Here is an 11,373-nt window from a genome sequence, read left to right on the forward strand (position 1 = left end):
ATTTGCAAGGGGAAAGACAATCAACAGACCCCAACCAAGATAACAAGATGTTGAAATTATCAAAGACTTCAAAGCAACTACTTACAAAAGTGCTCTAAGAAGTAAGGGCAAACATTCTTGAAATAAAGGAACTGTAGAAAGTCTCAGCAGGGAAATAGAAGATGTGAAAAACAATCGGATACAATCAGTACAGTAACAAAAAAAATTTTTTTCAGTTGATGGAATCAACAGGAAAATGTAAATTGCAGAAGAAAGAGCCAGTAAACTTGAAGATAAAATATCCAATCTGAAAAAAGTGGGAGAGAGAGGGAAATAAACCAAAAAAAAAAAAAAAAAAAAAAAAAGAGAGAGAGAGAATAAACGCTCAGGAACCCAGGGACCATACCAAAAAGTTTAACATTTGTAGAGGAGAATGAGTGTTACAGAAAAAAAAAAAAATTAAAGAAATAACATGTAAAAATTTCCCAATATGATGAAAGATAAAAACTATGTTTTCAAAAAAATCTCAGTGAATTACCAGTAGAAAAAAACAAAGAAATACACACAAAGACATACTATAATCAAACTGATGAAGACCAAAAACAATGAAAAATCTCTTGAGAGCAGCCAGAGGAAAAGGAAGCAATACATACAGGAAACAGCAATTCAACTGACTGCTAATTTCTCATCACCAATTAGGAAAGCTTGAAAGTAATGGGACATTTTTAAAGTGCTGACAGTAAAACAAACAAAAAGCACTCTCCCCGTCAATCCAAAAATGCTGCAAACAGCAAATACCTTTCAGGAATGAAGCTGAAATAAAAATATTCTCAGGTAAAGAAAAACAAAGAGAATTCATGACCAGCAAAACTGCGTGAAAATAAGTGTGAAAGAATGTTCTTAAAGTAGAAGGGAAATGATAATAGAAGAAAACTTGGAACTTTTGGGAGTGAAGGAAGACCAACTGAAATGGTAATTATCTGCATAAATTTAACACATTATTTTTCTAATTTTTAATTCTTTAGAATGCAGAGGACAGTTAACTGTTCTTTCTTGGGTCTATTTTGCTGGTTTGTATCTTTAGAGGGATTGGTCCATTTTAACTAAAATATCAAATTTATGTGCATAAATATCCATTCAATGTCTGGGGGACTTGTGATGACATTCCCTTTTCCTTCTTGTTATTGGTAATTAGGGTCTTCTCTTTATTTGCTTTTTCAGTCTGGCTAGAGGTTTTTCAACAAATAGTGATAGAATAATTGGACATTTCTATGCAAAAAAAAAAAAAAAAAACTTGGTCCATATCTCACACCTTATATAAAATTAGCTCATATATCTAGGTATAAAACTATAAAACTTTTAGAAAAATAAAGAAATCTCCATGACCTTGTGTTAAGTAAAATGTTCTTATCAATGGCACCAAACGTATGATTCTTAGAGGGAAAAAATAATAAATTAGACTTCATCAAATCAAAAACTATTGTTTCACAAAGACATTGTTAAGAGAATAAAAACTTAAGCTACAGATTGGGAGAAAATATTTGCAAGTCACATATTCAACAAAGGACTTATAACCAGAATGTATAACGATCTTCTAAAATTCAACAATAAGGAAAATAACTCTATAAAAATGGACAAGAGATTTGAAGAAATACTTCATCTAAGAAGACCCATGAAAGACAAAAAAAAAAAAAAATACATGAAAAGAAACTTAACATTGTAAAGTAAGCTCATGATATCAGTGCTGATTACACTACAGGGCAACTGGAGCTTGGACACTGCTGGTGAAGATGCACAATGGTCCGAGTAAAGCCACTCTAGAAAATAGTTTCTTGTAAAGTTAAACATATGTTTACTCTAATCCAGACATTCCACTCCTATATATTTACCTGAAAAAAAGTGAAAACATATGTCTACTTTCACACAAATGCTACATCAGTTTCATTTTATAAAAGCTAAAATCTAGAAACAACCCAAATATCCATTATCATCATTTAGCAGGTGAACAGATAAATAAGTGATCATACCTTCATACAATGGATTACTACTCATCAGTCAAAAGAAATGAACTATTGATATACCCAGTAATATGGATAACTATCAAAGGCATCATGCTGAGTGAAAAAAAAAAAGCCAATCTCAAAGCTTACATGTTATGTGACTCCATTTATATGGCATTCTGTAAAAGGAAAATTACAGGGACACAGAGTGGTTCAGTGGTTTCCAGGCCTTTGGGGGAAGAGAGGCTTTGACTATGTAGGGCCAGCACAAGCGGATGTTTTTGACTTGCTGATACTGTTCTGTGTCATGATTGTAGTTGTAGTTACTTAAACCTGCACATGTCTTAAAAGTCCTGGAACTATTCACCAAAAAAGAATTAATTTTTGGTTTCCAATTTTTTTTTAATTTAAGCAATTTATTAAAGCAGAAGGGAATATCATTTAGGTTAGAGGAATATTTCTTGGCTTCATGTCAAAGGTGAGGTTTGTGTAGATATTGAAGGATGGGCAAGATTGGAATATATGAGAATAAATAGTTTTTGGTCTAGTGATTAGCGTGAAAAGTGATGAGACTACGCATGATGTATTTGCTGGACAGGGAATAAATATGCCTTGGCTATTATAGGAGATGGTAGCCAGGAAAAAAAGTTGTGGGCTATAATTTTGAAGTAATTCAGAAGCCAGGTTAAAGGACAGAAACAAAGGGTCCTACATTAGACCTCAATTGCCTAGATTTTCACTCCATGATCCAAAGGATAGATAATAATATACAACATTCTCTAGTTTATATGACTATATTAATGAAATCTCCCTCTAAGATTTTATTTATTTATTTGAGAGAGAGAGAGAGACCATGAGAGGGGAGAGGTCAGAGGGAGAAGCAGACTACCCACCGAGCAGGGAACCCGATGTGAGACTTCAGGGACTCCAGATCCTGGGGCTCCAGAATCATGACCTGAGCTGAAGGCAGTTGCTTAACCAACTGAGCCACCCAAGTGCCCCTGAAATCTCCCTCTAAATCACTAAAATAACTTATAATTTCAACAAATATAAAATATAGTTCAGTTATGGCACTCACTGCAGGCAATTACATAGTTTGAAAAGCTCTGGGTCATTCAATTACTTGTAATTTCCCATATACCTTTTATTCCTATTCAAGAAGACATCTTGGAATTTTAGTGACAGTGATGCTAATCAAGATAACATTGAATCTAGCATAGGTCATAAAAAGATAAGCAGTTTACAAACCTTACTACCTTGGTGAATTTGACTATGCTTAGTAATAAGCTAGGAGCAACACCATTTTAGTTTATCAAAACCTTAGAATGAATTTTTAGTCTTTTCAGCCAATGTGGAAGAAATATGGCATCATTCACACTGCCAGTATGGCATTTATTCTACCACTCAACTCTACTGGTTTTAAGTGGTGAATAAAGCAGATGTGGAAACCTCATGAAACTCTAAGTCTAGTTAATGAATGGTTGGGTCATGGTTGGAAGAAATCAAGGCTAGGAAATACAGAGGAAAAGGGAGAAAGAAACTTGTGCACCAGGAGGTAATTTGTATATGGATGGCTATATTAGTCAAAATTCTTTTTGGTTGCAAATTAAAGAAACACAACTCAAGTTAGGTTATTCAAAGGAAGGATATCACTGAATCCTGTAACTAAATGTCCAGAGCTGAATAGGAATGCTCAGCAAATTTCTCCAGTACCCTAGCTCACCTTTCCACTCTGCTTTCATCTGTGTGACCATTCTCAGACTGTCTCTTGTCACATAGGTGCTAGATGGCTACTAGCAGCCTCATGCTTCCCTCCCACCAGCAAGAGAACTTGCTTTTCCCAACTTTTCCAGAAATCACAGGGCTGGCTCTATTGTCACAGATTGACCCATAAATCATGGACCCATCTCTGGACCAATTCCAGAAGCATAGAGAGAATTGTGGGTTGAGTGGCCAGGGCCCACCCATATGTCTCCTCCTGGGCCAAGAGCCCAGAGTCATTCAAATTTGAACTGATAGTGGGAAAGGGGAGATTTGTCAACTGAAATCAAGATTTTATACTTGGATGGGGAAGTGACTCACGGCAAGCAATGCAATGGAAAAAGGAGTATCTTAGAATGGAATTGATACAGAAAGGAGGCTCAGATCATTCTAGATCCCTTAATAAGAGTCCAGAAAAACCTTAAGCTGGGAGACTTTTATTTCAAAAGTCTACTCTTTACAGGTACTCATATTATGGAAGTTTTTTTATTCCCACATTTATCTCAGGCTTTAATATGCTTCCGAGTTTGGTTCTTTACTGTTGTACGTCAGAACTGCAGAATTAAGACCTTCCCCAGCTGATCGGTTAGGGGAGTCATTTATTGTCCAGGGGAAAGGCTCCTGAACTTGGAGCCTGATGATTTGCGTCTGAGTATCTCCACTTCCTGAACTCTCAAACCCTCATGAAAATGAAATTGGTATGAAAATCAAAGGAGATAATAGGTAGAAAAGCACTTCACTGTTTCGTGTAAAATTTTAGCAGAAGACACTAGTGTGGGTGGCTTCTTACAAGTTGGTCTTGCATTATCAGCCCTTTTATGCACTCCTGGAGGGAAGAGCGTGATTTCTCATCCTGTCTAGCATCCCAAAAGGCCTACCACAAACCTGGGCAGACAGTAGGATTGTCCTAATTTCTTACTGAGTAACTCAGTGAGTAAGTGAAGGAAGAAATGAATGACTTTGGGCTTAGATTCCAATACAAATTCCTTAGAATGATTCATTTTATCATGATCAAATTTTTTAACATCAATGGGTAAAGATAAAAGCCTGATTCTCTGATCTCTGGAAATATTGTGTGCAGTTCTGGGCACACCTTTAAAAGACATGAAGAAACTGGAGGAAGTGAGGAGGAGGACATCGAAAATGATCAAGGAGGCAAGGGCAGGAGTGCCATCCAAGGATAGATCAAAATGGACCCCTTTGTTCTGGAAATGTAAAGGTGAGAAAGAAATGATCAAAGTCTTTGAAATCCTGGGGTGGGGGGATGGATGGGTAGAGGAGATTAACCCTGCCCCCAACATCCCTTAATGCCCACATCACAGACACAATTGTGGGGTCAATCCAGTGTGGTATTTCTCTGGATTTTAAGGTAGTTTGCAAATTAACAATCACTTTTGAGCAGGCCATTTTCAAATCTACCTCAGAAATGAAGTTGTTTGAGTTACTTGGACATCTGAATTCACTGAAGACAAGGCTGAAGAGGAGCTTGTTCTAAAACCAGTTCATCTGTTCATCCGCAGAGGAGCATACGGACAGGGCCAATCGCTGAAGAAAAACCAACAGGATCCTAAAACTTGAGGTACTCAGTGAACAAATATGTTTGAGCTTTCACAAATGGGAGGAATTAGGGTTTTCGCGTCTGAGAGACCACCAAGGAGCCAAGCACTGATGCAAGGGTTTATTTGACAAGCTTAAGCTTGGGCCCAAGTATACCTGACACAGTGGAGTAGGAACACGGATCCCGAGGTGACATGCTTAAGCTTGGGCCCAAGTATACTTGATGCAGTGGAGTAGGGACTTGGACCCCAAGCTTAGTTAAGGCAGGGGTATATATGGGTTCCTGTTACTAAAGCAGGGTAGTGGTCTCCGGAACCAAAGCAGGGTGGGGCTTCCTGGAACTAAAGTAGAATGGGGGTCTTTAGAACTAAAGTAGGGTGGGGGTCTTTAGAACTAAAGTAGGGTGAGGCTTCCTGGAATTAAAGCAAAGTAGGGGAAAGTTCAGCCCTTGGGCACAGGGGTCTGAGATGGCTGTACTTATGCTAAGGCTAAACCTAAGGTGGGATGGCCTTGATTTTTCTCAGCCTCCACAGGAACTGCCCATATAAACTCCTCCTGGTGAAATGGTAGGCTCAGTTTCTCCAGGGAGACTTCTGCAGCCGTCAGGTTTGCTGGCACATGACCCGTATCTGTAGTAAGCTCAGGACCTTGACATCAGAGTAGAGTTAAAGTACTGGATTCATGACGATATTAGTTAAGTCTCCTTTTGTGGCAAGTGATAAATGACCTAATTCAAATAGGCTCAAACCTAAAGAGAATTTTTGTTTCAAGTTCGCGCAATTGTAAGGACTAGGCAGGGTTCAGATAATGCCAAATTGAAATACTTCTCTCCCTTCCTCCTCCACATCCTCCCCTCTTTCCTTCTTCTTTCCTTCCCTCCCTCTCTGTAACTCTCACGCTGAGCTCAATTGTGTGTGTTGGTTAATTTTATGAGTCCAGTTGACTGGACTAAAGGACGCTCAGATAGGTGATAAACACCATTTTGGGGTATGTCTCTGCGGGTGTTCCCAGAAGAATTTAGCATTCGAATTGGTAAACTGAGTAAAGCAGATGGCCCTTCCCAATGTGAGAGGGAATCATTCACTCCTTCAGAGCCCAAATAGAACAAAAAGGCAGAGGAAGGGCAAATCCACTCTCTGCTTGAACAGAGACATCCATTTCTCCTGTCCTCAGACTTCAGTGTTCCTGGTTCTCGGGCTTTCATATTCAGACCAGAACTTACACAATCAGCCTTTTGATTCACAAGGCTTTGAACTTGGATTGAATTGTACCACTGACTTTTCTGGTTCTCCAACTTCCAGACAACAGATTGTAGGACTTCTCAAACTCTATAACCATGTGAGACAATTCCTACAATAAATCCCCTCATATATCTGTGTCTATGTCTATATCTATATCTATCTAACCTGTTGGTTCCATCTCTCTGGAAAACCCTAATACACTCTGCCTTCTTCTCTGTTTGGCCCATAAAAGGTCATGGATTATTCTTATATAGCCTAGCAAATGAACAAAATTAGAGCTTTTTTTTGTCTAGCAATTGTAATAAAAGTCCTAGGAGTGAGTATCATGAGAGTAACTGTCTCACATGTCCATCCCTGTGGTCAAAAGAAAAAAAGAAAAAAGAAACAGCTGACCATCCAGACCTGAGTCACAAGCTGATCCTTGAAACTGAGAGTGTGGCCACCTCATTTCAACCATATGGACTTGAAGGCAGAGACTCCAAAGGAGAATCTAAGGTGTTAGCAGAAGAGAAAAGGAAAATAGGTCAAAATGAAAATAGAAAACGGCAGAAGTACATTTCAGTAGATGAGCAGTCCCAGCATCTCCCCTGAAAAGGAGTTTTCCAAGTCCCCATGCAGATTTTGCACAGCTTTGTGAGCCGTGCTCCAAGAGATACCTCTCTCAAGAAGCCACCACATCACCAACCTCAGGGCTCCCTCCTTTGTCTGAATTCCAGTGGTACCCGTTTGGCAGCATACCTTCTCTTTCCCAGGAAGGTCCTCAGGGGTGGGGACTACATGTCACACTCCTCTCAGAAGACCAAAGCAACTTGAACTAGAAGAATTCAGAACATACACTGTGTACCTGGAAAATAAGCCCCTTTCTGAAGAGGGAAGTGGATTTCAACTTGAACTAAAGACGGGCTTTGTAACAGCAGAGCTCCTCAACAAGACGACGGAATGTGATGCTGCAGTGAGCAATGCTAAGTCCCCCTCTCTGGATGGAGACACAGGCTGACCTCTCCGTTTAAGGGCAATGGAGGGGACCTATGTATCAGGTGAGTATTTGAGCCTGATGACATTAGGTGTGGTCCCCTGGAAAAGAAGGTAAGATAGGGAGTTGTGCACCTTAAACTGATTGGAGAGTGCCCTTGGGAGAATCACATATAGGACAGTGAGGGAGGTTGGATTGAACAGAGTGAAATGAGGCTTCAGGTAAGGACTTAGTCATTCCTAACAGGAATTCCGGAACCAGGAATTCTGGTTCTTCAGAGCTATTCCAAATTGAGACAAAATGCTGACATTAGGCATCAACCAGTCATCGGTTGTTAGAGCTGCCCTCTTCCCCCACCCCACAAGGATAAGGCAGTTTCCCATTCCCAAGGGCAACTTCCAGTGAGGGTTGCAGCTGCAAGCCAATGCAGCTGGCATTTGCAGCAACTGGGGGTTGGATATGTTGGCCTTGAAGAGGGGATGTGGATGAACATAGAGTGCCCATTATATATTCCATCTAGCCTAAGATATTGTGAGATGTCCAATTGCTTTTAAATCTTAATGTGAGTTATTTGGCATTCTCAATCTCCAAACTATTCCTGCCAAAACTTAGAACCAGATGTAAGTGGAGTTTTGTTGCATGATCAGTTGCACATATCAGAGTGGAGAAAATAAGAAAATAAATGGAAAAGTTAGACTCAATCACATACCTTAAAAGAATCACTGCTACTAAAAATAACTCCTTCCAATCTGACTTTGAGTCCTTCAAGTGGATCCTCCAGTCTTCCTCCCAACCCCATCTCTCATTTAACTGGTTAAGATGTAACCAACAGAACAACTTTTTAAATACTGAGAGGCTCTGGTACAAACAACAGCTTGGTCACTATCAGAGCCATTGCCTAGCCAGAAAGGCCACAGTGCCCTCTGACACCAATTTATGTGCTATGCTGAAAATGTTCAATAGCAGGGATTGGGGGGGGGTGCTGTACAGGGGGAGGAATACTTACTTCTTATTTGTAGCATTCACCTATTTCTGTGGATAAACACTTCTACCATGGCAATTCAAGCTACCAGTATGACATTGCTGAACACAAAGCTGAAAAGATTTGTACGCAATCTCTTGCAAGTCAAGACAAGCACACTACCCACTGGTATTAACTCCAGGTTCAGATTTACCAGCCAATTGGGTTGAAATACTGTGGTGTGGTTTGGAAGGATACCTAAACCAGTGGTGATAGAGTCATTTAAAAAATAGAATTGATTTGCACTGTGATAAAGACACGGTCTTATTCTGAGAATTAACTTTTCCCAGTCCCAGCCATATCTTTGACATTACAGTGATGGGTATATATGCAGATTAATTTCATAATGCTACCAGTCTAAGCTAATTTATTGCCCCAAGAGCTTCGACGCTATCTTTGGGTAAAGTCCCATGGAGAGAGAGAGAAAGCATTTATTACTCAGCTCTCCTGCTCTCTCTCTGAGCTGGATTTCTCTCTTCTAATCTCTTTGCTTGCTCATTTCTATCCTATTACCTATTACCTCTTACCTTTTTCAACAATGATGTTCAAATCCAACTATCCACTTGACTCTCAATTATATCATTCTTCTGGGTCTTTTAGGTCTTATGATTCTATACCCTGGTACTCAAGTAGCCAATGATTTGGTCCTTTATTTATTCATTTAAGGGACTATTTGAAAATACCAGAAGAAGGCATGCATGGCTCAGGCCTGTCTGTCAGGACATGTTTGAGGAATATTGGAAAGGAGCCCTACAGATGTCTTCTATGAGGTCTGTCTTAGTCTGTTCTGGCTGCTATAACAAAATACTACAAACTGAGTAACTCATAAACAAAAGAAATTCAGCTCTCACCATCCTAGAGGCTGGAAGTTTATGATCTAGGCCTGGTATGTCTGGTGAGGGCCCTCTTCCAAGCCACAAACATCTTTCTGTGTCTTCACATGGTAGAAGTGTCTAGGGATCTCTGTGTTATCATTTTTACAAGAGTACTAATCCCATGCAAGAGGGCTCCATCCTTAATTACTTCTCCAAAGCTCCACCTCCTAATACCATTGCCTTGAGGGCTGGGATTTTAACATACACATTTTGGAGGGACGCAAATATTCAGACCACAGCATCTGTCCCTGACTTCCCCCCAAATCCATGTCCTTCTCACATGCAGAATATGTTCATTGCATCCCAACAACCCCCCCTCCAAATCCTAACTCATTCCAGCATCAATTTAAAAATCTAAAGTCCAAAGTCTCACCTAAATATCCTCTAAATCAGGTGTGAGTGAGGTTCAAGGTATGATTCATTCTGAGGCAAATTCCCCTCCAGATGTGAACCTGTGAAGTCAATCAAATTGTGTGTTTCCAAAATACAATGGTGGGACAGGCATAAGGTGGACACTCTCATTCCAACAGGGAGAAAGAGGAGAGAAGGAAGAAGCAATAAGTCCCAATTAGGTGCAAAATCCATCAAGGCAAATAACAATGTCATTTTTAGAAGCCTGGGATTGGTCATGAAGACCATCTCCCAACCCCATTTTTTTAAGACCCTCCAATAGAAAATGTTCTTAACCTCCTCAATCCAGACTTGTCTCATTTTGTCTCTGTTCACCCATCTCTACTGCCCTTTGAGGAGAAAAAAAAGGTCTATACCTACTCCTTACCTCATGTGTCCAGCCCTTCTTAGCACAAGTCTGGGTATATGATAGGCATTCCCTGAAGGCTTGCTAAATTGCACGTAACTATGTTCTTCTGGGCAGAAGAAAGTATTTGATAAGTTCCTAACAATGAATTGCCTTTTTCCAGGATCTGGTTGACTACCCAGAGAGGCTGAAGATGGAAGGAGCACCTGCCATATGCATTCCTTGGGCAGAGCTCATCTTTCTAGATGCAGGACCCCTGGGGAAAGAAATAATGCAGACTTCCTGGAGAAAGCCCACATTCGCTCATCCTCAAACCTGCTGTGCAAAAGCTACGTGGGGACCCTGGGGCTAGCCCTCAGATGTCCTCTCAGGATTGCTCCCTTCTCAGCACAGCCAGACATCTCTACCTCTGGTGTGGTCTGAGCTCTTCCTAAGGTCTGGGACAATAACCACAGTCCCCAAAGGATTTTCTCCTTTATTCTATCATATCACAGACAAAGTCATTCCTTAGATGTCTTTTGTGGATTGGTCTTTGCAGTTTCTGTTTCGTCTCACCTCTGTTTATTATGACTTGAATATAGAACACACGAGACGTTTATAATCCGTCGTAGGCAGTCACTGGCACAAACACTGCAGTGCTGGAGACATGATAGAAAGTCCTCAGAAGAGGGGCTTCACCCCACATTGGAAGGCTTTCAAGGGAGTGATTCAGGAGGGATTAGAGACAGGATGCCAAGATTTCAAATTGTATGGGCCTTCTTAGGTGAGAGAATGCAAACCAGTGGCCTGCAGGCTGGATCCAGCCGTTAGATAAGTTTGACTGACTTCTCCAGTGCTTTTCTTTTAGCTGAATTTCTTGCCAACATTTAAAAATCAAAATATTGCAAAAATATTCAATATTCCACTTTGTTTGAAAGTCAAATCTGACAATGCTGCATACATATCCCTCAAACTAAGGAACGCTGCCTCCTTTAAATGAGACATGAGATCTTAGCTTCACCACTACCTCATCTGGCCCACTCACTGATTAACAAGTATGATGTCTTAATGTAAGTTGCTCTGGATCTTTCATGGAGCTGTTTTCTGTCCTAACTATTGTCCTCCTTCTCTCCACACATGTACACTCTTCCCCTTTCCCCTTTCTGAGATTTCTTTCTGCTTCTCGACCACAATGCTGTCCAGGGTTAAAGCAGCCTAGTTTGGGGTTGG

The 11,373-nt window shown here is 40.3% G+C and overlaps 1 long non-coding RNA gene across 1 annotated transcript; it reads left to right on the forward strand.

Moving 5' to 3' along the window:
* The first annotated feature begins 4,822 nt into the window (after positions 1 to 4,822).
* On the forward strand, positions 4,823 to 10,650 carry LOC116580295. Its single transcript, XR_004281590.1, has 4 exons — positions 4,823 to 4,959; positions 5,143 to 5,319; positions 7,291 to 7,575; positions 10,328 to 10,650. It is a non-coding gene; the product is annotated as an uncharacterized LOC116580295 (long non-coding RNA).
* The last annotated feature ends 723 nt before the right edge of the window (positions 10,651 to 11,373 follow it).

The sequence above is a fragment of the Mustela erminea genome, chromosome 19 (genome assembly GCF_009829155.1).
Source record: "Mustela erminea isolate mMusErm1 chromosome 19, mMusErm1.Pri, whole genome shotgun sequence".
Classification (NCBI taxonomy): domain Eukaryota; kingdom Metazoa; phylum Chordata; class Mammalia; order Carnivora; family Mustelidae; genus Mustela; species Mustela erminea.